The sequence below is a fragment of the Phoca vitulina genome, unplaced genomic scaffold, assembly GCF_004348235.1.
Source record: "Phoca vitulina isolate PV1807 unplaced genomic scaffold, GSC_HSeal_1.0 scaffold84, whole genome shotgun sequence".
Taxonomy (NCBI): Eukaryota; Metazoa; Chordata; class Mammalia; order Carnivora; family Phocidae; genus Phoca; species Phoca vitulina.
This window is the reverse complement of record NW_022589787.1, coordinates 1,108,070-1,135,412: the sequence shown is the minus strand read 5'-3', so window position 1 is coordinate 1,135,412 and position 27,343 is coordinate 1,108,070. Positions and strand designations below refer to the sequence as shown.

Below are 27,343 nucleotides of genomic sequence, written 5' to 3'. Positions count from 1 at the left end.
CAAGTATATGATCTCACTGATATGAGGAATTTGAGAAACAAGACAGAGGATCATAGGGGGAGGGAGGGGAACATGAAACAAGATGAAACCAGAGAGGGAGACAAACCATAAGAGACTCTTAATCTCAGGAAACAAACTGAGGATTGCTGGAGTGGAAAGGGGTGGGAGGGATGGGGTGGCTGGGTGATGGACATTGGGGAGTGTATGTACTATGGTGAGCACTGTGAATTGTGTAAGACTGATGAATCACAGATCTGTATCCCTGAAACAAATAACACATTATATGTTAATAAAAAAAATTTAAAAATTCTAGTTAGTTAATATATAGTGTAATATTGGTCTCAGGAGTAACGTTAATGATTCATAACTTACATATAACACTGAGGGCTCATCATAACAAGTGCCCTCCTTAATACCCATTTAACACTTCCCCCACCCACCTCCCTCCATCAACCCTCAGTTTGTTCTCTATCATTAAGATTCTTTTATGGCATGCTTCCTTCTCTCTTTTTTTCTCCTTTGCAAATGGTTATCTGTTTTGTTTCTTAAATACCACATACAAGTGAAATCATATGGTATTTGTCTTCCTCTAAGACAGTGCAATTGCTGGGTCATATGGTACTTCTATTCTGAACATTTTGAGGAACCTCCATACTGTTTTCCAGAGTGTCTGCACCAGTTTGCATTTCCACCAACAGTGTAAGAGGGTTCCCCTTTCTCTGCATCCTTGCCGACATCTATTATTTCCTGTGTTATTAATTTTAGCCATTCTGACAGATGTGAGGTGGTATCTCATTGTGGTTTTGATTTGTATTTCCCTGATGATGAGTGATGATGAACATCTTTTCATTTGTCTGTTAGTCATCTGCATGTCTTTTTTGGAAAAGTGTCTATTCATGATTTCTGCCTGTTTCTTAACTGGATTGTTTTTTTGTATGTTGAGTTTGATAAGTTCTTTGTAGATTTTGAATATAAACCCCTTATCAGATAGGTCATTTGCAAATATCTTCTCCCATTCTGTAGGTTGCCTTTAGTTTTGTTGATTGTTTCCTATGCTGTGTAGAAGCATTTTATCTTGATGAAGTCCCAACAGTTTATTTTTGCTTTTGTTTCCCCCTTCTCCAGAGGCATATCTAGTCAGAAGTTGCTACGGCCAATGTGAAAGAGGTTTCTGCCTGTGTTCTCCTCTAGGATTTTCATTTCCTGTCTCACATTTAGGTTTTTCATCCATTTTGATTTTATTTTTGTGTGTGGTGTAAGAAAGTGGTTCAGTTTCATTCTTCTGCCTGTGGCTGTCCAGTTTTCCCAACACCATTTGTTGAAGAGACTGTCTTTTTTTCATTGGATATTCATTCCTACTTTGTCGAAGATTAGTTGACCATAGAGTTGAGGGTCCATTTCTGGGCTCTCTATTCTTTCCATTGATCTATGTGTCTGTTTTTGTGCCAGAACCATACTGTCTTGATCACTACAGCTTTGTCATATAACTTGAAGTCCAGAATTGTGATGCCACCAGCTTTGCTTTTCATTTTCAAGATTGGTTTGGCTAGTCGAGGTCTTTTGTGGTTCCATACAAATTTTAGGATTCTTTTCCTTTTTTTAAATTTAAAATCAATTTAATTAACATATAGTGTATTATTAGTTTCTGACATAGAGTTTGGTGATTCATCAGTTGCATATAACACCCAGTGCTCATTATAATCAGTGTGGATTGCTGGAAGGGAGGTGTAGGGGGAGGGGGTAACTGGGTGTTAGGATTCTTTTTTAACTCTGTGAAAACTGCTGTTCATATTTTGATGGCGATTGCATTAAATGTGCAGATTCCTTTGGGTAATATAGACAATTTAAAAATATTTATTCTTCTAAACCATGAGCATGGAATGTTTTTCCAGTTCTTCGTGTCATCATCAATTTCTTTCAACAGTGGTTTATAGTTTTCAGAGTACACATATTTTACCTCTTTGGTTGGGTTTATTCTTATGATTTTTGGTACAGTTGTAGATGGGATGGATTCATTGATTTCTCTTTCTGCTGTTTATTATTCGTGTATAGTAAGGCAACAGATTTCTGTACATTGATTTTGTATCCTGTGACTTTACTGAATTTGTGTATCAATAATAGCAATTTTTTGGTGGAGTTTTGGAATTTCTATATAGAGTATCATGTCATCTGCAAATATTGAAAGTTTTACTTCTTCCTTGGTGACTTGGATGCCTTTTATTTCTTTTTGTTTTCTGATTGCTTCCAGTATTATGTTTCATAACAGTGGTGAGACTGGATATCCCTGCCTTGTTCCTGATCATAGATGAAAGCTCTCAATTTTTCCCTATTGAGGATCTTACTAGCGGGTTTTTCATTTATGGACTTTACTATGTTGAGGTATGTTCCCTCTAACTCTACTTTGTTGAGGTTTTTTTTGTTTTGTTTTGTTTTGTTTTGTTTTGTTTTGTTTTTATCAAGGATGGATGTTGTGCTTTGCCAAAAGCTTTTTCTGCATCTACTGAGATCATATGGTTGTTATCCTTTCTTTTATTAATGTGGTGTATCATGTTGATTGATTTGTGAATAGTGATCCACTCTTGCAGCCCAGGCATAAATCACATTTGCTTATCTCAAATGATTCTTTTAATGTATTGTTGGATTCGATTTGCTAATATTTTACTTAGAATTCTTGCCTCCATGTTTACCAATGATATTGGCCTGTAGTTCTGGTTTTTAATGGAGTCTTTATCTGGTTTTGTTATCAGTGTAATGTTGGCCTCATAGAATGAATTTTGAAGTTTTCCTTCCATTTCTATTTTTTTAAATAGTTTGAGAAGAATACATATTAACTCTTCCTTAAATGTTTCATAGAATTCAACTGTGAAGACACATGGCTGTGAACTTTGTTTATTGGGAGAGTACTGATTACTCGTCCAATTTTTTTGCTGGTTATCCATCTGTTAAGGTTTTCTATTTCTTCCTGTTTCAGTTTTGGTGGTTTATATGTTTCTAGGAATTTATCCATTTCTTCCAGTTTGTCCAATTTGTTGCCATGTAGTTTTATATAATATCCTTTTATAATTGTTTATATTTCTGTGGTGTTGGTTATTTCTCCTCTCTCATTTGTGATTTTACTTTTTGTGTCCATTTGCTTTTGTCTTTGATAAGTCTAAGAGTTTATCAATTTTATTTTATTTTTTTTTCAAAGAACCTTCTTCAGGTTTCACTGATCTGTTGTTTTTTAGTTTCTATATCATTTATTTCTGCTCTGGTCTTTATTATTTCCCTTCTTCTGCTGGTTTTAGGCTTTTAAAAAAATTCTTTTTGAGCTCCTTTACGTGTGAGGTTAGGTTTTTTATTTGATATTTTTCTTGCTTCTTAATGTAGGCCTGAATTGCTATCTATGTCTTTTTAAGACCGCTTTTGCTGCATCACAAAGATTTTGGACTGTTGTGATTTCATTTTCATTTGTTTCCATGTATTTTTTCTTCTTTGATTTCCTTGTTGACTAATTTGTTGTTTAGTAGCATTTTGCCTAACCTTCATGTATTTGCAGTCTTCTCCAATTTTTTTCTTGTGGTTCAGTTCATGTTTCATAGCATCATGTGAAACATATGAAACTATGCATGGTATGATCTCAGTCATTTTGTTCTTGTTGAGACCTGATTTATGAACTAGCATGTAACCTATCCTGGAGAATGTCCCATGTGCATCTGAAAAGAATGTGTATTCTGCCGCTTTGGAGTGGAATGTTCTGAATATATATGGTAAGTCTATTTGGTCCACATTCAAAACCATTGTTTCCTTGATGATTTTCTACTTAGATATCTGTTCATTGATGTAAGTGGGGTGTTTAAATCCCTTACTATTATTGTATTATTATCAATGAGTCCCTTATGTTTGTTATTAATTGTTTTATATATCTGGGTCCTCCCATTTGGGAGCATAAATATTTACAAATGTTAGATCTTCTTGTTGGATAGACCCCTTTATTATGATATAGTACCTTTCTTCATTTCTTGTTACAGTTTTTGGATTAAAATCTAGTCTGTTGAATATAAGTACCACTACTCTTTCTTTTGATGTGCTATTGCATGGTAAATATTTCTCCATCCCCTCACTTTCAATCTTTAGGTCTAAAACGAGTCTCGTGCACAGAATATAGACAGGTCTTGTATTTTTATCCATTCTGACATTCCAGATCTTTTGGTTGTGGTGTTTAGTCCATTTACATTCAGTAATTATTGGCAGATATGTATTTAATGCCATTTTATTACTTGTTTTGTCATTGTTTCTGGAGATTCTTTTTGCCTTTCTAGTCTTTGTCACTTTTGGTCTTTCCTTTCTATTCAAAGAGTCTCCTTTAATATTTTTTTGCAGGGCTGAGTTAGTGGTCACAACCTTCTTTAGTTTTGTCTGGGAAACTCTTTTTCTCTCCTTCTACTCTGACTAATAGCTTTTGTGGATAGGGTATTCTTTGCAGCAGGTATTTCCGATTCAGCATGTTGAATATATCATGCCACTTTCTTCTGGCTTGCCACGTTTCTGTGGAGAGATATACAGCTAGCTTTATGGGTCTTTCCTTATAAGTTAGGTACTTATTTTGTCATGCTGCTTTAACATCTTTTTTTTGTCACTATAATTTGCAAGTTTAAATATGATAGGTCATGGTGTTGGCCTGCTTTTGTTGATTTTAACAGGAGGTCTCTGTTCCTCCTGGATTAGGATGTCTGTTTCCTTCCCCAAATTGGGGAAGTTTCCAGCTAATATTTCCTCAATTAAATTTTCTGTCCGCTTTTGCCTCTGTTCTTAATCTGGACACCTATAATACAAATGTTATTACATTTTACAGGGACACTGAATACCCTATATCTACTTTTGTGTTCCATAATTCTTTCTCTTTTTTTTCAGCTTCATGGTTTCCCATTATTTTGTCTTCCATATCACTTATTTGTTCCTCTGCTTCTTTCATCCTCATGGTCATTACATCCAGTCAGTTTGGAATCTCAGTTATTGAATTTTTAATTTCTGACTGTTTTTTTTAACTTTTTTATCTCTGTGGTAAGGGCCTCCCTGTTGTCTTTTATGCTTTTCTCAAGCCCAGTGAGTATCTTGGTGATTATTGCTTTCAATTCTCCATAAGGCATATTATTTATATCTGTTTTGATTAGATCTCTGGCCATGACCTTATCTTGTTCTTTCTTGGGGGATGAATTACACTGTCTTGGGATTTTGTCTAAGCCTCTGTCTTCTTCTCTGAGTTAGAAAAGCCTGCTATGTTTCCTGCTTCTGAGAGTAATGGCTTTGTTAAGAAGAAATTCATATAATATCCAGCGCCTGGTGCTTCAGGGAGTGTCTCTGTTGTGTGCTGCATGCACTCTGCTGCTGTGTTTTGGCTGCTCTATCCTGCAGGCCAGTTATCTTCAGAGGTTCTTCAGTAGGTAGTGTTTGGAACTTGGTCAGAGTGGGTGAGTTTTAACTAGGTGTGCTCTGGTCTCCATGTTAAATGAGATCTGATGCTACTTCTGATAGCACAGAGGCTTTGCAGAACTCTATGGTCAGAAGATGTGGTGTGATTAGGGGTTTATGCTGGTCTTCTGAAGAAGGGGTCCTCCACACTAGTAGTGAGGCGAATTTGTAGTACAAGGGCAGTGCTGGCACAGCAAAGGGGTGCGTGACCTGAATAAGTGGGTTAGGAAGTCACTGTAGGCATTATGCTATTTATGGAAGCTGGTTCTATGTTTATACTGAGGGGTGGAGAAGGGAAACAGTGCCAGCCAGCTCCTCTGTCCCTGGAAAGGGGTCTTAGTGCTTGCTTTCCTCAGGGAAGCACTCTAAGAAGAGCAAATTATCTCCCCCATGAGTGTCTTAGGTATTTTTCAGTCACTGTTTTCACACTGTCCAACTCCAGGCTGTTTTCCTGCTTTCTCTCCAGGAGCAACAGTGCCATCCATATTCTATCCCAACCAAGCTGGATATCATTTAAAAATCCAGACTTTAGGTACAGAGTGTGGACAGAGACTATCCTGGGCTTCTGGGGGAGGAATTCAGTGTGCTGGAACTAAGGGATATTTAACAAAGAAGAGCACAGGGTCCTAGAATGTGGAGCAAGCAACTATGCAGCCAATGTCAGGGATGAGCGGCACTTGGCAGGTGACTCTGCATTTATGCTGAAAGGTGTAGAAGGGAAATGGAAATCACTGGATCCTTTGTATCCTAAGAGGCCACTCTGTGAAAGTGACCTACCACAAATATGGTCCAAGAGGAGCAAATAATTGCCCACAGCTGTGCCCAGGTGATACTCAGGGCCCACCATTTGGCCAGGGTAGATTGCTTGCCTTTTCTCCAGGACAAGGACAGTGCCCTCAAATATCAATCACAAAAAAAGCCCACCGAATATAAAACTACAGTCCTCAAAAGCTTCTGGTTACAAAAACAACAAAAATGAGCCTCTAAGCTTTTCCCAGGCAATGTAGGGGGATGTATTTCTCTAGGTGTTGCCACGTGAACTCCACTCTCTCTTGCCTTTTCCATGATCAGAGGCCCAAACTGGCCAGGATCTCAGGGATCCAATTCTCCCAAAAATCATGTCTCAATGCATCCTAATTTTGGCCACATGGCCTTCTCTGTCTAAGCTGCTGTGGAGAAGGATAAGAATTCCTGCTATTTCAGTATGATTTGATGATTATCTAGCTGTGTTTCAGTCAGAGATTACAATTGGATTGTAATCTGCCAGAAATCTGCAAGAAATTGTCCAGAAAAAACAGTGTTGTTCATAAGAAAACAGGAAGCACCCCTCAGGGGATGGCTTCCCCTCTTCTGAAGGCTGGCTAGGGAGATCCAGCTGGGAATCTCCAGCTGGGAGCCTCTGTACAGGCAATTTCCTGAAACACCCAAAGTGGACAGCAGGGACAAAGGCCTGATTTACCCCACCTCACTGGACAAACAAATTCTCTTCAAAATAAAATGGCATTTCCTGAAAGAGACCGGCATCAAACAGAGGCTGCTAAAGCTGAGAACTCAATGGCAGGGGGTGAGGAATGTAGTAGGAGATTGGTGGCAGAGTGGAGATCTCCCTGGATATTCGAGACCATGTCAGGAGGATGGGCAAATGTACTCATCAGGTGGATTTGCCAAAGGACAAGGGAGAACATTCAAGGAGAAGTCAACCCTCACTGGCCATGAAGGTGTCCCACCAAGAGAGAAGTGCCGAAGCTGCATCATGTGGAACTTCCCACCGACTGTTTACATCTGAGACCTCCAAAAAGCTCCAGAGGCATCTAATCAAATCTCATTGTCGAGGCCGTGCCAAGACGATGGCCACAAAGGTACACTGAAAGACAAAAGGAGACGAGGGTTTCTAAGCATTGGTTCACGAGAAGGTGTCCCGGGAGGAGGAATGGGTTGGGAGGCAAGGCCGAAGGCTGGAGTAGCTCTTGGGCACCTGGAGGCCCACAGACAGGCCAGAGCAACAGCAAGGAGACCCAAAGGATCTGTTGCCTCAAGCCCCAAATTGCAGTGCTCCCCCAGGGCCCTGAGAATCCTCGAGATGCTGATCCCAGGATGGTCCCCTCCATTGGGCCTCAGCATAATCCTATTGACCATGATTTTTAGGTCATCATCTCTCTCTGAGACAATATGAGTTCTCATCATTGACCCAAGCAAGGCAGTGGTGATGTGGGCAGGTGCTCTCCCGTCCCCTGAACCTGCTTACCAGGGTGCTTATTGTAGAACGGGATGCCCCGGGGGGGGCAGGGGTATGAACTTTGGGCTTCTTGCAGGGGCTGGGCCTAGCAAGACATGGCCCTCAGGGCAGGATCCTTGGACATGGGATCTGGGGAGAGAGGGGTAGGCCAGCTGTCAAAACTCCCTACTCCGGGGCATCTGCTCCTGTGGCCAAGAGCTGCCAGTCTCAAAAGCCTGGCAGCGAGTGGCAAGGCCTAAGGCTGGTCGGCACACAGTGGGGGACCACAAGGAAGGGGCAAGCTACAGGAACAGAGATGCCCATACCTGGACCCCCAAACAATGGAGAGTGCGGCCCCCAAGGGAGCTGAACCTTGCTGATGATGGCCCCCAGAAGGCCTGACACACAAGCTTCCAGAGAGGTAGCACACTGTGGGTGCAGGTTCAGGTGTGAAGGGTGCATGCCCTAGTAGGTAGGGCAAGGCCCTCGCCCTCCCAAGGACTGGCCATCTGTGGCACCCGGGCTGGACACATGCCCTCGAGGACACAGGAAGCCACAGCCCCGAGGGCCCCAAGGGCAGAGGAATGGATGCCAGGTGAACTGCGTGCACGCAACCGAGGCATACCACCCACTGCCCTCCATGCAGGGGGGCCTCTCCCTGCACCTGCTGGGACTCTTCCCCAGGATCACTCCCTCAGGTCTCCAGTGCTGCGATGAAAGGCCCAGGGCCATCATCTGTTGTGCCCAGGGATTCGAGATTCCCCCTCTAGGCCGGGTGGGGTCTTCCTGTCTTGACGGCCCAAGGGATCGGGGAGGGGAGCTCCCCAGCTGCCCCGAGAGGGCCCAAGCTCCTTGGGAGTCAGGTGCATGTGACAGGAGCTCTGGGCTCTCCCGCCTGGGGCACATTACCAATGGCCGGGGCTTCAGGAACACCCAAGGGCTGACAGGGACAGACGCCAGTGGCCCCAAGTGGCCCATGTCCACCATCTGGATGGGCCCATGGGGCACAACTGAAGCAGCAAGAGCCCTCAGCTGAACGTGGGCTGACGGCAGCCTCCCTGCACTTTCCGGTCCTTGTCAGGGACCCGGCCAAACGTTGGCTACCCCTACACATGGGATGGCCCAAGGGCGGAACTTCAAGGGGGAAATCCACACTCTCTGGACATCCAGGGTTCCCAGGCTGAAACCCATGGGGGCGCCACCCAGACACGGGCCTCCCGAACCCACGCGGGTGGCGTCTTCAGCCTCTCTCCAAGCCTAGGGCTTCCACTCACCTGCCATGGTTGAGGCCACATGGAGACCCTGGCCATGATGGCCCAGAGAAAGACACAAGGAGACCAGGGTTGTTAAGCAATGGCTCCCTGGGAGGCGTGCTGGGAGGGGGAATGGGTCAGCAGTCAAGGTTGAAGGCCTGAGCACTGCTTGGGCACCTGGAGGCACACAGTCAGACCACAGCCACAATGGAGAGCCTTGAGGGAATGGTCGCTTCAAGCCCCAAACTGCAGCACTCCCCCAGGACCCCGAGCATCTTCTGGATGCTGACATGGGGATGGTCCCCTCCATTGGGCCTCAGTGTAATCCTATTGAGCATGATTTTTAGATCATCGTCTCTCTTCGAGACAATATGAGTTCTCATCATTGACCCAAGCAAGGCAATGACGATGCAGGCGGGCACTCTCCTGTCCCCCAAACCAGCTTACCCGGGGTGCTTACTGTAGAGCGGGATGCCCCAGGAAGGGGGGCAATGGCATTAGATGTTGGGCCTCTTGCCAGAGATTGGCCTAACAAGACTTGGACCTCAGGGTGGGATCTTCACCTGGGGACAGCCTCTGGGAAGAAAGGGGCGGGCCAGCTCTCAAAACGTCCTGCAATGGGACACCTGTTCCTGCGGCCAAGAGTTTCAGTCCCAAAAGCCTGGTGCCACGTGACAAGGCATAAGGCTAGCTGTCTCACAGCGAGGGACCACAAGGAAGTGGCAGGCTACAGGAGCAGAGATGCCCATACCTGGACCCCAAAACAATGGAGAGCATGGCTCCTGAGGGAGCTGAGCCTTGCTGATGCTGCCTCCCAGAAGGCCCGGCACACAGACTTCCCAAGAGGTAACACACTGTGGGTGGGGGGCACGGCATGAAGGGTGCATTCCCTGGTAGGTAGGACCAGGCCCTCACCCTCCCATGGATTGGCAATCTGTGGAACCTGGAGCTGGTAAAATGTCCTCGAGGACATGGGGAGCTACAGCCCCCAGGGCCGCAAGGGCAGAAGAATGGATGCCGGGTAACCGCGTCCACACAACCAAGGCATGCCGCCCACTGCCTGCCATGTAAGGGGCCCTCTCCCTGCACCTGTTGGGTCTCTTCCTGGGATCAGTCCCTCAGGTCTAGAGTGCTGTGACCATAGGCCCAGGGCCATCGCCCATTGCACCTAGGGATTTGAGATTCCCCTCCTAGGCCCAGTGGGCCCTTCCTGTCTCCGCAGCTCAAGGGATCAGGAGGGGAGCTCCCCAGCTTCCCTGAGTGGGCCCAAGCTCCTTGGGAGCTGAGTGCATGCTACAGGAGCTCTGGGCTCCCCCGCCTGGGGCAACTTGCCAAGGGCCAGCACTTCAGGAACAGCTCAGGGCCAAGGTGGACAGACACCAGTGGCCCAAGGGGTCCACGTTCACCATCTGGATGGGCCAATGGGGTACACCATGAAGCAGCAAGAGCCCTCAGCTGAACGTGGGCTGACGGCGGTGTCCCTGCACTTTCTGGCCCTTGTCAGTGACCCATGCAAACTTTTGCTTCCCCAGCACATGAGATGGTCCAGGGGTGGACTTTCAAGGGTGAAGTGCACCCTTTACAGACATCCAGGGCTCCCGGTCCAATGTCCATGCAGCCAGTACCCAGACATGGGCCTCCTGAATCCACCCCAATGGCATCTGCAGCTTCCCTCCAAGCCCAGTTGCTTCTACTCACCTGCCATGGTTGAGGCCCCTGTCAAGACGCTGGCCACCACAGCCCACTGAAAGACAAAAGGAGACCAGTGTTGCTAAGCAATGGCTCCCTGGGAGGAGTCCTGGGAGGATGAATCCTCTTTCTTCTAGAAAATATAAGTTCTCATCATTGACCCAAGCAAAGCAGTGGTGACACGGTTTGGTGCTCTCCTGTCCCCCAAACCTGCTTACTGGGGTGCTTACTGTATAGCAGGATGCCTGGGGGTGGGGTGGGGCAGGGGCATGAGATTTTGGGCCTCTTGCAGGGGCTGGACATAGCAAGACATGGCCCTCAGGGCTGGATCTACGTCTGGGGATGGGATCTGGGGAGAGATGGGTAAACCTGGTGTCAAAACGCCTGGTCTGGGGCACCTGCACCTGCAGCCAAGAGCTGCAAGTCCTAAAATCCTGGCACCACTGTCAAGGCATTAGGCTTGCCGGCATACGGCAGGAGACCACAAGGAAGTGGCAGGCTACAGTAGCAAAGATGCCCATATCTGGACCCCGAAACAATGGAGACCATGGCCCCCAAAAGTGCCAAGCCTTGCTGAAGCTGCCCCCCAGGAGAAGGCCTGGCACACAGGCTTCCCAAGAGGTAGCATGGTGTGGGAGCGGGGCCCAGTTTGCAGGGTGCGTGTCCTGGTAAGTAGGGCCAATGCCTCGCCCTCCCACTTATTGGCCATCTGTGGCACCTGGAGTTGGGCAGGTGCCCTCGAGGACATGGGGAGCCATGGCCCCCAGAGTCCCCAGGGCAGAGGAATGAATGCTGGGCCAAACATGTGCACACAACCAAGGCATGCTGCACACAGCCTGCTGGGAGACGGGGGGGGCCTCTCCCAGCACCTGCTGAGCCTCTTCCCATGAATCACTCCCTCAGGTCTAGAGTGTCAGGGTGAGAGGCCCAGGGCCATTGCCCATTGTGCCCAGGGACTTGAGATTCCCCTCCTAGACCCAGTGGTCCTTTCCTGTCTCGGCAGCCCAAGGGATCAGGGAGGGCAGCTCCCAGCTGCCCTGAGGGGGCCCAAGCTCCTTGGGAGTCGGGTGCATGTGACAGGGGCTCTGGGCTCTTCTGCCCAGGGCAACTTGCCAGCACCAGGGCTTTAGGAACAGCTGAGGGCTGAGGGGGACAGCCACCAGTGGTCCCAAGGGGCCCATGTCCACCATCTGGATGGGCCGATGGGGCACACCGTAAAGCAGCAAGATCCCTCAGCTAACCTGGGTGACAGCAGCGTCCCTGCACTTTCTACTCCTTGTCAGGGAACCAGCTCATCTTTCCCTTCCCCTGCATGTGGGATGGCCCAAGGGCGGACCTTCATGGGGGAAGTCCACCCTCTCCGGACATCCAGGGCTCCCGGCCCGATTCCCATGTGGCCACCACCCAGACACAGGCCTCACGAACCCACCCCAACGATGTCTGCGGCCTCCCTCCAAGTGCAGTGGCTCCCACTCACCAGCCATTGTCGAGGCCGCACCGAGACCCTAGACACCACGCTTGCTGAAAGACACAAGGAGACCAGGGTTGCTAAGCAATGACTCCCCGGAAGGTGTCCTGGGAGGGGGGATGGGTTGGCAGGCAAGGCCAAAGGTCTGAGCCCCTCTTGGGCACCTGGAGGCACACAGTCAAGGCACAGCCAAAGCTAGGAGCCTTGAGGAATCAGTCACTTCAAGCCCCAAACTGCAGCGCTCCCCCAGGGCCCCAAGAATCCTTGGGATGCTGACTCCGGGATAGTCCCCTCCACTGGGCCTCACTGTAATCCTATTGAGCATGATTTTTAAGTCATCATCTCTCTTCAAGACAATATGAGTTCTCATATTGACCCAAGCAAGGCAATGGCGATGCAGGCGGGTGCTGTCCCATCCCCTGAACCTGCTTACCCGAGGTGCTTACTGTAGAGTGGGATGCCCTGGGAGGGAGGCGGGGGCACGAGACTTTGGGCCTCTTGCCGGGGCTTGGCTTAGCAAGACTTGGACCTCGGGGCTAGATCTTCATCTGGGGATGGCATCTGGGGAGAGAGGGGGTAGGCCAGCTGTCAAAATGTCCTGCACCATGACACCTGTCCCTGAGACCAAGAGCTGCCAGTCCCGAAATCCTGGCACCACATGGCAAGGCATGAGGCCAGCTGGCACATGGCGGGAAACCAAAGAAAGGGGCAGGCTACAGGACGGGAGATGCCCATACCTGGATCCCGAAACAATGGAGTCCATGGCCCCTGAGGGAGCCAAGTCTTGCTGAGGCTGTTCCCCAGGAGAAGGCCAGCATACAGACTCCCTGAGAGGTAGTATGGTATGGGAGTGGGGCACGGCGTGCAGGGAGCTTGTCCTGGTAGGTAGGGCCAAGGCCTCACCCTCCCACGGATTTGCAATCTGTGACACCTGGAGATGGGCAGATGCCCTCGAGGACATGGGGACCCACGGCCCTCAGAGTCCCCAGGGCAGAGGAATGGGGGGGGCATGGGGGACAAACATGTGCATGCAACCAAGGGTCCTCTCCCTGCACCTGCTGAGCCTCTTCCCATGAATCACTCCCTCAGGTCTGGAGTGTCAGGGCGAGAGGCCCAGGGCCATCACCCATTGTGCTCAGGAACTTGAGATTCCCCTTCTAGACCTGGTGGTCCTTTCCTGTCACGGCAGCCCAAGGGATGGGGAAGGGGAGCTCCCAGCTGTCCTGAGGGGGCCCAAGCTGCTTGGGAGTCAGGTGCGTGTGACAGGATCTCTGGGATCTTCTGCCCATGGCACCTTGCCATGCATGGGGAATTCAGGAACAGCTGAGGGCTGAGGGGGACAGCAGCCAGTTGTCCCAAGGTGCCGACGTCCACCATCTGGACTGGCCCATGTGGCCCATTATGAAGCAGCAAGATCCCTCAGCTGAACTGGGTGACGGCGGTGTCCCTGCACTTTCCAGTCTTTGTCAAGGACCCGGCCCATCTTTCACTTCCCCTGCATGAGGGATGGCCCAAGGGCAGACCTTCAAGGGGAAGTCCACTCTCTCCCAACATCAAGGGTTCCCAGCCCGATTCCCGTGTGGCCACCACCCAGACACGGACCTCACGAACCCACCCCAATGACGTCTGTCAGCCTCCCTCCAAGCACAGTGGCTTCCACTCACCTGCCATAGTTGTGGCTGCACCGAGACAATGGCCACCATGGCCCATGAAAGACACAAGGAGATCAGGGTTGCAAAGCAATGGCTCTACGGGAGCTGTCCCTGGAAGAACAGGTTGGCAGGCAAGGCTTGATCCACTCCTGGGCACCTGGAGGCCCACAGTCAGTTCACAGTCACAGCCGGGACCCTTAAGGGAATGGTCACCTAAAGCCCCAATCTGCAGTGCTCGCTCAGGGCACAGAGCATCCTCGGAATGCTGACTCCAGGACGGTCCCCTCCATTGGGCCTCAGTGTAATCCTATTGAGCATGATTTTTAGGTCATCATCTCTCTTCAAGACAATATGAGTTCTCATCATTGACCCAAGGAAGCCAGTGGTGACGTGGGGTTCTCTCCCATCCCCCGAACCTGCTTACCAGGGGTACGTACTGTAGAGTGGGATGCCTGGGGGGGGGGCGGGGACACAAGACATTGGGCATTTTGCAGTGGCTGGTCCTAGCACACTTGGCCCTCAGGGTGGGATATTCGTCTGGGGACAGGATCTGGGGAGAGAGGGGTAGGCGAGGTGTCAAAACGCACTGCTCTGTGGCAACTGCCATTGTAGCTAAAAACTGCCACTCCGGAAAGCCTGGAGCCACGTGGCAAGGTGTTAGCGCAGTTACACTTTCCAGTCCTTGTCAGGGACCCGCGCAAACTATTGCTTCCCCTGCACATGAGATGGTCCAAGGGCGGACTTTCAAGGGGGAAGTCCACCCGCTACAAACATCCAGGGCTCCCAGTCCGATGTCCATGCAGCCGCCACCCAGACACGGGCCACGCAAACCCACCCCAATGGCATCTGCCGCTGCCTTCCAAGCCCAGTGGCTTCCACTCACCTGCCATGTTTGAGGCCTTGCGGAGACCCTGGCCACCACTGGCCACTGAAAGACACAAGGAGAACCAGGTGCTAAGCAATGGCTCCACAGGGGGTGTCCTGGGAGGGAGAATGGGTCAGCAAGGAAGGTCGAAGGCCTGAGGCCCTTTGGGCACTTGGAGGCCCACAGTAAGGCCATAGCTACAGTGGAGAACTTCGAGGGATCCATCGCCTCAAGCCCCAAACTACAGCACTCCCCCAGGACCACAAGCAACCTTGGGATGTTGACCTCGGCATGGTCTCCTCCATTGGGCCTCAGCATAATCCTATTGAGCATGATTTTTAGGTCATCATTTCTCTTCGAGACAATATGAGTTCTCATCATTGACCCAAGCAAGGCAGTGACAACGCAGCAGGCATTATGCCATCCCCCAAACCTGCTTTCTGGGGTGCTTACTGTAGAGCGGGATGCCATGGCGGGGAGTGGACAGAGTCATGAGACTTTGGGCCTCTTGCAGGAGCTGGGCCTAGCAAGACATGGCCCTCAGGGAGGAATCTTCATCTGGGGACACGATCTGGGGAGAGAGGGGGTAGGCCAGGTGTCAGAACACCCTGCTGCATGGCACCTGCTCCTGAAGCCAAGAAGTGCCAGTCCTGAAAGCCTAGCGCCACATGGCAAGGCTTTAGGCCAGCCGGCACATAGCGGGTGACCGCAAGGAAGGGGCAGGCTATAGAAGCAGAGATGCCCATACCTGGACTCCGAAAAAATGGAGGGTGTAGCCCCTGAAGGAGCTGAGCCTTGCTGATGCTGCCCAAAAGAAGGCACAGCACACACGCTTCCCGAGAGGTAGCACGCTGTGGGTGCAGGGCCGGTCGTAAAGGGTGCATGCCTTGGTAGGTAGGTCCAGGCCCTCCCCCTCCCACAGATTGGCCATCTGTCACACCCCGAGCCTGGCAGGTGCCCTCAAGGAGATGTGGAGCCACAGCACCCAGGGTCCCCGGGGCAGAGGAATGGATACTGGGCAAACCCCATGCATGCAACCAGGTCATGCCACCCATTGCCCCCTTGCAGGGGGGCCCTCTCCTTGCACCTGCTGGACCTTTTCCCAGGATCACTACCTCAGGTCTAGAGTGCCACTGCGAGAGGCCCAGGGCCATTGCCTGTTGCACCCAGGAACTCAAGATTCCCTTCCTTCGCCTGGTGGGCCCTTTCTGTCTTGACAGCCCAAGGGATCAGGGAGGAGAACTCCCCAGCTGGTCTGAGGAGGCCCAAGCTCCTTGGGAGTTGGGTGCATGTGACAGAAGCTCTGGGCTGTCCCACCCGGGTCACCTTGGCAATGACTGGGGCTTCAGGAACAGCCCAGGGCTGAGGGGGACAGCCGCCAGTGGCCCAAGGGGCCCAGGTCCACCATCTGGGCAGGCCAATGTGTCACAACATGTAGCAGCATGAGCCCTCAGCTGAACATGGGCTGATGGCAGTGTCCCTGCACTTCAAGGTCCTTGTCAGGGACACGGCCAAACTTTCCCTTCCCCTAAGGTGGCATGGCCCAAGGGTGGACCTTCAAGAGGTAAGTTCACCCTCTCCATATATCCAGGGCTCCTGGCCCGAATCTCACGTGGCTGCCGCCCAGATACCAGCCTCCCGAACCTACCCCTATGGTGTCTGCGGCCTCCCTCCAAGCCCAGTGGCTCCACTCACCTGCCATGGTTGAGGCCGCACCAAGACCCTGGCCACCACGGCCCACTGAAAGACACAAGGAGTCCAGGATTGCTAAGCAATGGCTCCCTGGAAGGTGTCCTGGGAGGGGGAATGAGTTGGCAGGCAAGGCTGAAGGCCTGAGCACCTTTGGGCAGCTGGAGGCCCACTGTCAGACCACAGCGGGGAGCCCAGAGGGAACTTTCGCTACAAGCCCCAAACAGCAGCTCTCCCCCAGGGCCGCGAGCATCTTCTGGATGCTGACCCAGGCATGGTCCCCTCCATTGGGCCTCAGTGTAATCCTAATGAGCATGATTTTTAGGTCATCATCTCTCTTTGAGACGATATGAGTTCTCATCATTGACCCAAGCAAGGCAGTAGCAATGAGGGTGGGCACTCTCCTGTCCCCTGAACCCACTTACCGGGGGAGCTTAGTGTAGAGCGGATTACTCTGGAGGGTACCAGGGCAGGAGACATTGGGCCTGTTGCCAGGGCTGGGCCTAAGAAGATTTGGCCCTCAGGGCGGGATCTTCGTCTGTTTACGTGATCTGGGGAGAGACGTGTAGGCCTGGTGTCAAAACGCCATTCTCTGGGGCACCTACCCCTGCGGCCAAGAGCTGCCAGTCCCGAAATCCTGGTGCCACATGGCAAGGCATGAGGCCGGCTGGCATATGGTGGGAACCGAAAGAAAGGGGCAGGCTACAGGAGCCGAGATGCCCATACCTGGAACCCAAAACAATGGAGAGCATACCCCCCGAGGGAGCCGAGCCTTGCTGAGGTTGCCCCCCAGGAGAAGACTGGCACACAGGCCACCTGAGAGGTAGCATGGTGTGGGAGCAAGGCATGGCATGCAGGGAGCTTGTCCTGGTAGGAAGGGCCAAGGCCTCACCCTCCCAAAGATTGGTCATCTGTGACAACCGGAGCCGGGCAGGTGTCCTTGAGGACACAGGAAGCCATGGCCCCCAGGGTCCCCAGGGTAGAGGAATAGTTGCTGGGCCAAACACACGAAAGCAACCAAAGCATGCGGCCCACTGCCTGCCTCGCAAGGAGGGGCTTCTCCCTGCACCTGCTGAGCCTCTTCCCCTGGATAACTCCATTAAATCTAGAGTGTCAGGGTGAGAGCCCCAGGGCCACCGCCTGTTGTGCCCAGGGATATGAGATTCCCCTCCTAGACCTGGTGGGCCCTTCCTGTCTCAGCAGCCCAAAGGATCGGAGAGGGGAGCTCCCAGCTCCCCCAAGGGGACCCAAGCTCCTTGGGAGTCGGGTGCATGCAACAGGAACTCTGGGCTCTTCTGCCCAGGACACCTTGCCATGTGCCAGTGTTTCAGGAATAGCCAAGGGCTGAGGGGGACAGCCGCCAGTGGTCCCAAGGGGCCCATGTCCACCGTCTGGATGGGCCCATGAGGCACACCTTGATGCAGCAAGATCCCTAGCTGACCTGGATGACAGTGGCATCCCTGCACCTTCCAGTCCTTCTCAGGGACCCGGCCCATCTTTTGCTTCCCCTGCATGTGGGATGGCCCAAGAGTGGACCTTCAAGGGGGAAATCCGCTCTCTCCAGACATCCAGGGCTCCCAGCCATATTCCCATGCTGCTGCCACCCAGACCCGGGGCTCACGACCCACCCCAATGACATCTGTGCCCTCCCTCCAAGTGCAGTGGCTTCCACTCACCTGCCATGGTTGTCATTGCGCAGAGACACTAGCCACCATGGTCCTCTGAAAGACACAAGATCAGAGTTGAAAAGCAATGGCTCTTTAGGAGGTGTCCTTGGAGGAAGAATGGGTCAGCAGGCAAGGCCGAAGACTTGATCCCCTCATGGGCACCTGGAGGCCCACAGTCAGTTCATAGCCACAGTGGGGAGCTTTGAGGGCACAGTCACCTCAAAGCCCAATCTGCATCACTCGCCCAGGGCACAGAGCATCCTCGGGATGCTGACCCTGGCATGATTCCCTCCATTGGGCCTCAGCGTAATCCTATTGAGCATGATTTTTTGGTCATCATCTCTCTTCGAGACAATATGAATTGTCATCATTGACCATGGAAGGCAGTGGCTTCGCGGGCAGGCACTCTCCCCTCCCCCAAACCTGCTTACCAGGGGTGCTTACTGTAGAATGGCATGCCCAGGGGGAGGGGTGGGGGCATGAGATGTTGGGCGTCTTGGACTGGCTCTGCCTAGCAAGACTTGGCCCTCAGGGTGGGATCTTCATCTGGGGACAGGATCTGGGGATGAAGGGTAGACAAGGTGTCAAAATGCACTGCTCCGGGACACCTGCCATTGTAGCCAAGAGCTGCCAGTCTGGAAACCCTGGTGCCGTGTGGCAAGGTGTGAGGCCGGCGGGCATACGGCGGGGGGACCGCATGGAAGGGGCAAGCTACAGGAGCAAAAATGCCCATACTTGGACCACGAAGCAACAGAGAGTGTGGCCCTCATGAGAGCTGAGCTTTGCTGATGCTGCCCCCCAGAAGGCCCGGCACACAGGCTTCCTGAGAGGTAGCACACTGTGGAATCTGGGCCAGGCATGAAGGGTAGGTGCCCTGGTATGTACAGTCAGGGCCTCGCCCTCCCACGGATTGGCCATCTCTGACACCTGGAGTTGGGCTGGTGCCCTCGATGACATGGGCACCCCTGGCCCTCAGGGTTCCGAAGGCAGAAGAATGGATGCCAGGCCAACAGCGTGCTCACAATCAGGCATGCCGCCCATTCCCGCCATGCATGGGAGCCCTCTCCCTGCACCTGCTGGGACTCATCCATGGGATCACTCCCTCAGATCTAGAGTGCCGCGACGATAGGCTCAAGGACATTGCCTGTTGTGCTCAGGGACTCAAGATTACCCTCCTAGGCCAGACTGACCCTTCCTCTCTCAGTGGCCCAAGGGATTGGAGAGGGGAACTCCCCAGTTGCCCCAAGGGGGCCCAAGCTCCATGGGAGTTGGGTGCATGCGACAGGAGCTCTGGGCTCCCCGGCCCTGGGCAACATGCCAAGGTCTGGGGCTTCATGAACACTCCAGGTCCAAGGGGGACAGCTGCCAGTGGCCCCAACAGGCCTATATCCACCATCTGCACACCGTGAAACAGTGAGGTCCCTTAGCTGATCGTTGGGTGACAACGGCGTCCCTGCACTTTCCGGTCCTTGTCAGGGACCCGGCCAATCTTTCGATTCCTCTGCACCTGGGATGGCCCAAGGACGGACCTGCAATGGGGAAATCCACTTCTCCAGACATCCACGTTTCCAAGCCCGACCCCCATGTGGCCGCCACCCAGCCACAGGCCTCCTGAACCCACTCTGGATGGTGTCTATGGCCTCCCTCGAAGCCCAGCGGCTCCACTCACCTGCCCATGTTTGTGGCCACACCGAGACCCTGGCCACCAAGGCCCACTGAAAGACACAAAGAGACCAGGGTTGCTAAGCAATGGCTCCCTGGAAGGCGTCCTGGGAGGGGGGATGGGTCGGCAGGCAAGGTTGAAGGCCCGAGCACCTCTTGGGCACCTGGAGGCCCACAGTCAGGCCACAGCCAAAGCGGGGAGGCTTGAGGGATCGGTCGCTTCAAGCCCCAACCTGCAGCGCTCCCCCAGGGCCCTGAGCATCCTTAGGATGCTGACCCAGGCATGGTCCCTTCCATTGGGCCTCAGTGTAATCCTATTGAGCATGATTTTTAGATCATCTCTCTTTGAGACAGTATGAGTTCTCATCATTGACCCAAGCAAGGCAATGGCGGGAAAGCCGTCTCCCGCCCCGTGAACCTGCTTACCGGGGGTGCTTACTGTAAAGTGGGATGCCACGGTGAGGGGTGGGGATCCAAGACGTTGGGGATCCTGCTGGGCCGTGGCCTAGCAAGACTCGAATCTCAGGGCGGGAACTTCTTCTGGGGACAAGATCCGTGGAGAGAGTGGTAGTCTAGGTGTCAAAATGTCCTGCTCTGGGGCACCTGCCCCAGCTGCCAAAAGCTGACAGTTCCAAAAGCCTGGTGCCACATGGCAAGGTGTTAGGCAGGCTGGCACACAGCAGAGGACCACAAGGAGGGGCAGGCTACAGGAGCAGAGATGCCCATACATGGACCCCTAAACAACGGAGAGGGTGGCCCCCAAGGGAGCCGAGTGTTGCAGATGCTGCCCCAGGAGAAGGCCTGGTGCACAGGCTTCCCGAGAGGTAGCACGCTGTGGGCACAGGGCCTGGCGTGATGTGTGCATGCTGTGGTAGCTAGGGCCAGGCCCTCGCCATCCCATTGATTGGCCATCTGTGGCACCCAGAGCTGGGCAGGTGCCCTCGAAGACATGGGGAGCCATGGCCTCCAAGGGCTCCCAAGGCAGAAGAATGGATGCTGGGCCAACTGCGTGCATGCAACCAAGGCATGCAGCCCACTCCCCGCCATGCAGGGATGCCTTCTCCCTGCACCTGCTGGGTCTCTTCACTGGCACCAATCCCTTAGGTCTAGAGTGCCGTGACGATAGGCCCAGGGACATCGCTTGTTGTGTCTAGGACTCCAGATTCCCTTGCTAGGCCCGGTGGGCCCTTCCTCTCTTGGTGGCACGCTGTGGGTGCGGGGCCGGTTGTGAAGTGTGCGTGCCCTGGTAGGTAGGTCCAGGCCCTCGCCCTCCCATGAATTGGCCATCTGTTGCACCCCGAGCCTGGCAGGTGCCCTTGAAGACATGGGGAGGCATGGCTCCCAGGGTTCCCAGGGCAGAGGAATGGATACTGGGCCAACCACATGCATGCAAACAGGTCATGACGCCCACTGCTCCCCTGGCAGGGGGTCCTCTCCCTGCACCTGCTGGGCCTTTTCCCGGAATCACTACCTCAGGTCTAGAGTGCCACTGTGAGAGGCCCAGGGCCATCGCCTGTTGCACCCTGGAACTCAAGATTCCCCTCTTTGGCCTGGTGGGCCCTTTCTGTCTTGACAGTCCAAGGGATCAGGAGGAGAGCTTCCCAGCTGGTCCAGGGAGGCCCAAGCTCCTTGGAGTAGGTGCGTGGGACAGAAGCTCTGGGCTGTCCCACCTGGGTCACCTTGGCAATGGCTGGGGCTTCATGAACAGCCCAGGGCTGAGGGGGACAGCCGCCAGTGGCCCAAGGGGCCCAGGTCCACCATCTGGACAGGCCAATGCATCACAACGTGAAGCAGCATGAGCCCTCAGCTGATCGTGGGCTGACAGCAGTGTCCCTTCATGTTAAGGTCCTTGTCAGGGACATGGCCAAAGTTTCCCTTTCCTTGCAGGGGGGATGGCACAAGGGCGGACCTTCAAGAGGTAAGTCCACCCTCTCCGTATATCCAGGGCTCCTGGCCCGAAGCCCATGTGGCTACCTCCCAGACACAGGCCTCCCAAACCAACCACGATGGCATCTGTGACCGCCTTGCAAAGCCAGTGGCTTCCACTCACCTGCCATGGTTGAGGCACTTGGCCTCAGTGTAATCCTACTGAGCATGATTTTTAGGTCATCAACTCTCTTTGAGACAATATGAATTCTCATCATTGACCCAAGCAAGGCAATGTCGACACAGGTGGGCGCTCTCCCATCCACCAAACCGGCTTACCCGGGGTTCTTCCTGTAGAACGGGATGCCCCGGGAAGGGGTCGATGGCACAAGATGTTGGGCCTCTTAATGGGGCTTAGCCTAGGAAGACCTGGACCTCAGGGCGGGATCTTCATTCTAGGATGGCATCTGGAAAGAGAGGGGTAGGCCAGCTGTCAAAATGTCCTGCACTGGGGCACCTGTCCCTGCGGCCAAGTGCTGCCAGTCACAAAAGTCTGGTGCCCCTTGGTAAGTTGTGAGAATTGCCAGCACACATCAGGGGACCGCAAGGAAGGGGCAGGCTACAGGAGCAGAGATACCTATCCCTGGACCCCAAAAAACGGAGAGTACGGCCCCTGAGGGAGCCGAGCCTTGCTGATGCTGCCCCAAGGAGAAGGCCCAGCACACAGGCTTCCCGAGAGGTAGCACACTGTGGGCGGTGGGCCGGACGTGAAGGGTGCGTGCCCTGGTAGGTAGGGCCAGGACATCACCCTCCCACGGATTGGACATCTGTGGCACCCGGAGTTGGGCAGATGCCCTCGAGGACACGGGGATCCACGGCCCCCAGGGCCCCAGGTCAGAGGAATGGATGCCAGGGTAATCACGTCCACGCAACCAAGGCATGTCACCCACTGTCCTCCATGCAGGGGGACCCTGTCCCTACACCTGTTTAGCCTCTTACTTGGATCACTCCCTCAGGTCTAGAGTGCTGCGACCATAGGCCCAGTGCCATCGCCTGTTGCGCCTAGGGATTCAAGAATCCCCTCCTAGGCCCGGTGGGCTCTTCCTGTCTATGCATTCCAAGGGATTGGGAGGGGAGCTCCCCAGCTGCCCCAAGTGGGCCCAAGCTCTTTGGGAGTCGAGTACATGCGACAGGAGCTCTGGGCTCTCCCACCCAGGGCAACTTGCCAATGGCCAGTGCTTCAGGAACAGCTCAAGACCCAGGTGGACAGATGCCAGTGGCCCAAGGGGCCCACGTCCACCATCTGGATGGGTCCATGGGGCACACCATGAAGCAGCAAGAGCCCTCAGCTGAATGTGGGCTGATGCTGGCCCCCTTACACTTTCTGGTCCTTGTCAGGGACCCACACAAACCTTTGCTTCCCATGAACATGAGATGGTCCAAGGGCAGACTTTCAAGGGGGAAGTCCACCCTTTACAGACATCCAGGGCTTCCGGGCCAATGTCCATGTGCCGCCATCCACACACAGGTCACCTGAACCCACACCAATGGCATCTGCCACTTCCCTCAAAGCCCAGAGGTCCACTCACCTGCCATGTTTGAGGCCGCACGGACACCCTGGCCTCCAAGGCCTACTAAAAGACACAAGGAGAACCAGGTGCTAAGCAATAGCTCCCCAGGAGGTGTCCTGGAAGGTGGAATGGGTCATCAGGGAAGGTCGAAGGCCTGAGGCCTTTTGGGCACTTGGAGGCCCACAGAAAGGCCACAGCCACAGTGGGGAACTTCGAGGGAACCGTCACCTCAAGCTCCAAACTACAGAGCTCCCCCAGGACACCAAGCAACCTTGGGATGTTGACCATGGCATGGTATCCTCCATTGGGCCTCAACATAATCCTACTGAGCATGATTTTTAGGTCATCATCTCTCTTCGAGACAGTATGAGTTCTCATCATTGACCCAAGCAAAGCAGTAACGACCCAGGTGGGCATTATACTGTCCCTGGAATCCACTTACCAGGGGAGCTTACTGTAGAGCGGGATGCCCTGCGGGGGGGGGGGGGGGGGTGGGGGGGCACGCGGCTTTGGGCCTCTTGCAGGGGCTGGGCCTAGCAAGACTTGGTCTTCAGGGCAGAATCTTCATCTGGGGACACAATCTGGGGAGAGAGGGGTAGGCCAGGTGTCAGAATGCCCTGCTGCGTGGCACCTGCCCCTGCAGCCAAGATGTGGCAGTCCTGAAAGCCTGGCACCCTATGGCAAGGCTTTAGGCCAGCCAGCAATTAGTGGGTAACTCCAAGGAAGGGGCAGGCTATAGGAGCAGAGATGCCCATACCTGGACCCCGAAAAAACGGAGAGTGTGGCCCCTGAAGGAGCTGAGCCTTTTTGATGCTGCCCCCCAGAAGAAGGCATGGCACACAAGCTTCCCAAGAGGTGGCACGCTGTGTGAGCGGGGCCAGTCATGAAGGGTGTGTGCCCTGGTAGGTAGGTCCAGGCCCTCGCCTGGGTGTCAGGGCAGGAGACATTGGGCCTGTTGTCAGGGCTGGGCCTAGGAAGATTTGGCCCTCAGGGCAGGATCCTCGTCTGGGTACATGATCTGGGGAGAGAGGGTAGGCCTGGTGTCAAAACACCATTCTCCGGGGCACCAACCCCTGCAGCCAAGAGCTGCCAGTCCCAAAACCTGGTGCCACATGGCAAGGTGTGAGGCCTGCTGGCATACGGTGGGAACTGCAAGAAAGGGGTAGGCTACAGGAGCAGAGATGCCCATACTTGGACCCTGAAACAATGGAGAGCATGGCCCCCGAGGGAGCTGAGCCTTGCTGAGGCTGCCCCCCAGGAGAAGGCTGGCACACAGGCTACCCGAGAGGTAGCAGGGTGTGGGAGTGAGGCATGGTGTGCAGGGAGCTTGTCCTGGTAGGTAGGACCAAGGCCTCACCCTCCCATTGATTGGCCATCTATGACACCCTCGAGGGCAGGTGTCCTCAAGGACATGGGAAACCATGGCCCCCAGGGTCCCCAGGATAGAGGAATGGATGCTGGGCCAAGCACATGCACGCAACCAAGGCATGTAGCACACTGCCCGCCGCACAAGGGCGGGGGGCCTCTCCCTGCACCTGCTGAGCCTCTTCTGCTGGATAACTCCATCAGGTCTAGAGTGTCAGGGCGAGAGCCCCAGGGCCATCGCCTGTTGTGCCCAGGGACTTGAGATTCCCCTCCTAGACCCGGTGGGCCCTTGCTGTCTTGGCAGCCCAAGGGATCGAGGAGGGGAGCTCCCAGCTGCCCGGAGGGGGCCCAAGTTCCTTGGCAATCGGGTGCATGCGACAAGAACTCTAGGCTCTTCCACCCAGGGCACCTTGCCATGTACCAGGGCTGCAGGAACAGTTGAGAGCTGAGGGGGACAGCCGCCAGTGGTCCCTAAGGGCCCACATCCACCATCTGAATGGGCCCATGGGGCACACCATGAAGCAGCAAGATCCCTCAGCTGAACTGGGTGACGGCAGCATCCCTGCACTTTCTAGTCCTTGTAAGGGACCCAGCCCATCTTTCACTTCCCCGGCATGTGGGATGGCCCAAGGGCGGATCTCCAAGGGGAAGACCACCCTCTCTGGACATCCAGGGCTCCCAACCATATTCCTATGCGGCAGCCACCTAGACATGGGCCTCACGACCCACCCCAATGACATCTGCGGCCTCCCTCCAAGTGCAGTGGCTTCACTGTGGCTGCGCCGAGACAATGGCCACCACAGCCTGAGAAAGACAAGGAAATCGGGGTTGCAAAGCAATGGCTCTTCAGGAGGCATCCTTGGAGGGAGAATGGGTTGGCAGGCAAGGCCGAAGGCATGATCCACTCGTGGGCACCTGGAGGCCCACAGTCAGTACATAGCCACAGTGGGGAGCCTTGAGGGAATGGTTGCCTCAAGCCCCAATCTGAAGTGCTTGCCCAGGGCTCCGAGCATCCTCAGGATGCTGAACCCAGCATGATCCAATCCATTGGGCCTCAGCGTAATCCTATTGAGCATGATTTTTAGGTCATCATCTCTCTTCGAGACATTATGAGTTCTCATCATTGATCCAAGGAAAGCAGTGGTGACACAGACAGGCACTCACCCCTCCCCTGAAACTGATTACTGTGGGTGCTTACTGTAGAGCGTGATGCCTGGCGGGGGGGGTGGGGGCACGAGACGTTGGGCGTCTTGCAATGTCTGGGCCTAGCAAGACTTGGCCCTCAGGGTGGGATCTTTGTCTGGGGAGAGGATCTGGGGAGAGAGGTGTAGGTGAGGTGTGAAAACACACTGCTCTGCAGCACCTGCCATTGTAGCCAAGAGCTGCCAGTCCAGAAAGCCTGGTACTGCATGGCAAGGTGTGAGGCCAGCTGGCATTAGGCAGGAGACAGCATGGAAGGGGCAAGTTACAGGAGCAAAAATGCCCATACTTTGACCACAAAACAACAGAGGGCGTGGCCCCCGTCAGAGCTGAGCCTTGCTGATGCTGCCCCCCAGATGGCCTGGCAAACAGGCTTCCTGAGAGGTAGCTTGCTGTGGACTCTGGGCCAGGCATGAAAGGTGGGTGTCCTGGTATGTACAGTTAGGCCCTCGCTCTCCCATGGATTGGCTATCTCTGACATCCAGAGTTGGGCTGGTGTCCTCGAGGACATGGGGACCCACGGCTCTCAGAGTCCTGAGGGCAGAGGAATGCATGCCGGGATAAAAGCGTGCTCCCAACCAGGCATGCCGCCCACTCCCGCCCTGCATAGGGGCCCTCTCCCTGCACCTGCTGGGCCTCATTGCTGGGATCACCCCCTCAGATCTAGACTGCCGGGATGATAGGCCCAAGAACATCGCCTGCTGTGCCCAGGGACTCAAGATTACCCTACTAGGCCAGGTTGGCCCTTCTTGTCTCAGCAGCCCACGGGATTGGAGAGGGGAACTCCCCAGTTCCCCGAGGGGGCCCAAGCTACTTGGGAGTCAGGTGAATGTGACAGGAGCTCTGGGCTTTCCGGCCCAGGGCAACTTGCCAAGGTCTGGGGCGTCATGAATACCCCACGTCTGAGGAGACAGCCACCAGTGGCCCCAAAGGGCCTATATCCACCATCTTGATGGGCATATGGGGCACACCGTGAAGCAGTGAGGTCCCTCAGCTGATCATTGCCTGACAGCGGTGACCCTGCACTTTCTAGTCCATGTCAGGGACCCGGCCAATCTTTCGATTCCCCTGCACCTGGGGTGGTCCAAGTTTGGACCTTCAATGGGGAAATCCACCCTCTCCCGCCATCCAGGTTTCCCAACCCGGCCCCCATGTGGCCGCCACCCAGACACAGGCCACCCGTACCCACTCCAGATGGCGTCTATGGCCTCCCTCGAAGCCCAGTGGCTCCACTCACCTGCCATGTTTGTGACCACACTGAGACCCTGGCCACCAAGGCCCGCTGAAAGACACAAAGAGACCAGAGTTGCTAAGCAATGGCTCCCCGGAAGGCATCCTGGGAGGGGGGATGGGTTGGCAGGCAAGGCTGAAGGCCCGAGCACCTCTTGGGCACCTGGAGACCCACAGTCAGGAAACAGCCAAAGCGGTGAGGCCTGAGGGATCGGTCGCTTCAAGCCCCAAACTGCAGTGCTCCCTGAGGGCCCTGAGCATCCTCAGGATGCTGACTCTGAGATGGTCCCTTCCACTGGGCCTCAACATAATCCTATTGAGCATGATTTTTAGGTCATCATCTCTCTTCGAGACAATATGAGTTTTCATCATTGACCGAAGCAAGGCAATGGTAATGCCGGCGAGCCTTCTCCTGCCCCCCGAACCTGCTTACCCAGGGTGCTTACTGCAGAATGGCATGCTGCGGTGGGTGATGGGGACCCAAGAGGTGGGATTCCAGC

General features: G+C 53.7%; 1 protein-coding gene, 1 long non-coding RNA gene and 12 other non-coding genes across 24 annotated transcripts in view; all 14 read right to left on the bottom strand.

Annotated features, from left to right (window-relative positions):
* LOC116626175 overlaps positions 1 to 7,259 on the bottom strand; it is a 222,725-nt gene extending 215,466 nt beyond the window's left edge. For all 11 annotated transcript variants that reach the window (XR_004298188.1, XR_004298189.1, XR_004298187.1 and 8 more), the window contains exon 1: positions 7,159 to 7,259. The gene's annotated coding sequence lies outside the window, so the exon portion shown is untranslated. The remainder of the gene's footprint in view (positions 1 to 7,158) is intronic.
* Positions 7,260 to 7,560: 301 nt separating this feature from the next.
* On the bottom strand, positions 7,561 to 7,641 carry LOC116626246. Its single transcript, XR_004298237.1, has one exon. It is a non-coding gene; the product is annotated as a small nucleolar RNA SNORD115 (small nucleolar RNA).
* A 64-nt stretch (positions 7,642 to 7,705) lies between these two features.
* On the bottom strand, positions 7,706 to 14,242 carry LOC116626178. The gene is made up of 6 exons (XR_004298194.1): positions 14,153 to 14,242; positions 13,741 to 13,839; positions 12,510 to 12,637; positions 12,086 to 12,129; positions 10,618 to 10,663; positions 7,706 to 7,816 (listed from the first exon to the last, which is right to left on the bottom strand). It is a non-coding gene; the product is annotated as an uncharacterized LOC116626178 (long non-coding RNA).
* LOC116626240 lies at positions 9,231 to 9,311 on the bottom strand. Its single transcript, XR_004298231.1, has one exon. It is a non-coding gene; the product is annotated as a small nucleolar RNA SNORD115 (small nucleolar RNA).
* On the bottom strand, positions 12,375 to 12,454 carry LOC116626252. Its single transcript, XR_004298242.1, has one exon. It is a non-coding gene; the product is annotated as a small nucleolar RNA SNORD115 (small nucleolar RNA).
* LOC116626229 lies at positions 14,020 to 14,100 on the bottom strand. The gene has a single exon (XR_004298221.1). It is a non-coding gene; the product is annotated as a small nucleolar RNA SNORD115 (small nucleolar RNA).
* Positions 14,243 to 14,899: 657 nt separating the features above from the next.
* On the bottom strand, positions 14,900 to 14,980 carry LOC116626236. The gene has a single exon (XR_004298228.1). It is a non-coding gene; the product is annotated as a small nucleolar RNA SNORD115 (small nucleolar RNA).
* Positions 14,981 to 16,571: 1,591 nt separating this feature from the next.
* LOC116626243 lies at positions 16,572 to 16,652 on the bottom strand. The gene has a single exon (XR_004298234.1). It is a non-coding gene; the product is annotated as a small nucleolar RNA SNORD115 (small nucleolar RNA).
* Positions 16,653 to 18,245: 1,593 nt separating this feature from the next.
* LOC116626253 lies at positions 18,246 to 18,326 on the bottom strand. The gene has a single exon (XR_004298243.1). It is a non-coding gene; the product is annotated as a small nucleolar RNA SNORD115 (small nucleolar RNA).
* Positions 18,327 to 19,909: 1,583 nt separating this feature from the next.
* LOC116626257 lies at positions 19,910 to 19,987 on the bottom strand. Its single transcript, XR_004298247.1, has one exon. It is a non-coding gene; the product is annotated as a small nucleolar RNA SNORD115 (small nucleolar RNA).
* Positions 19,988 to 21,680: 1,693 nt separating this feature from the next.
* On the bottom strand, positions 21,681 to 21,761 carry LOC116626256. Its single transcript, XR_004298246.1, has one exon. It is a non-coding gene; the product is annotated as a small nucleolar RNA SNORD115 (small nucleolar RNA).
* A 1,593-nt stretch (positions 21,762 to 23,354) lies between these two features.
* LOC116626244 lies at positions 23,355 to 23,435 on the bottom strand. The gene has a single exon (XR_004298235.1). It is a non-coding gene; the product is annotated as a small nucleolar RNA SNORD115 (small nucleolar RNA).
* A 2,027-nt stretch (positions 23,436 to 25,462) lies between these two features.
* On the bottom strand, positions 25,463 to 25,543 carry LOC116626242. Its single transcript, XR_004298233.1, has one exon. It is a non-coding gene; the product is annotated as a small nucleolar RNA SNORD115 (small nucleolar RNA).
* A 1,597-nt stretch (positions 25,544 to 27,140) lies between these two features.
* LOC116626254 lies at positions 27,141 to 27,221 on the bottom strand. The gene has a single exon (XR_004298244.1). It is a non-coding gene; the product is annotated as a small nucleolar RNA SNORD115 (small nucleolar RNA).
* Positions 27,222 to 27,343: the final 122 nt, after the last annotated feature.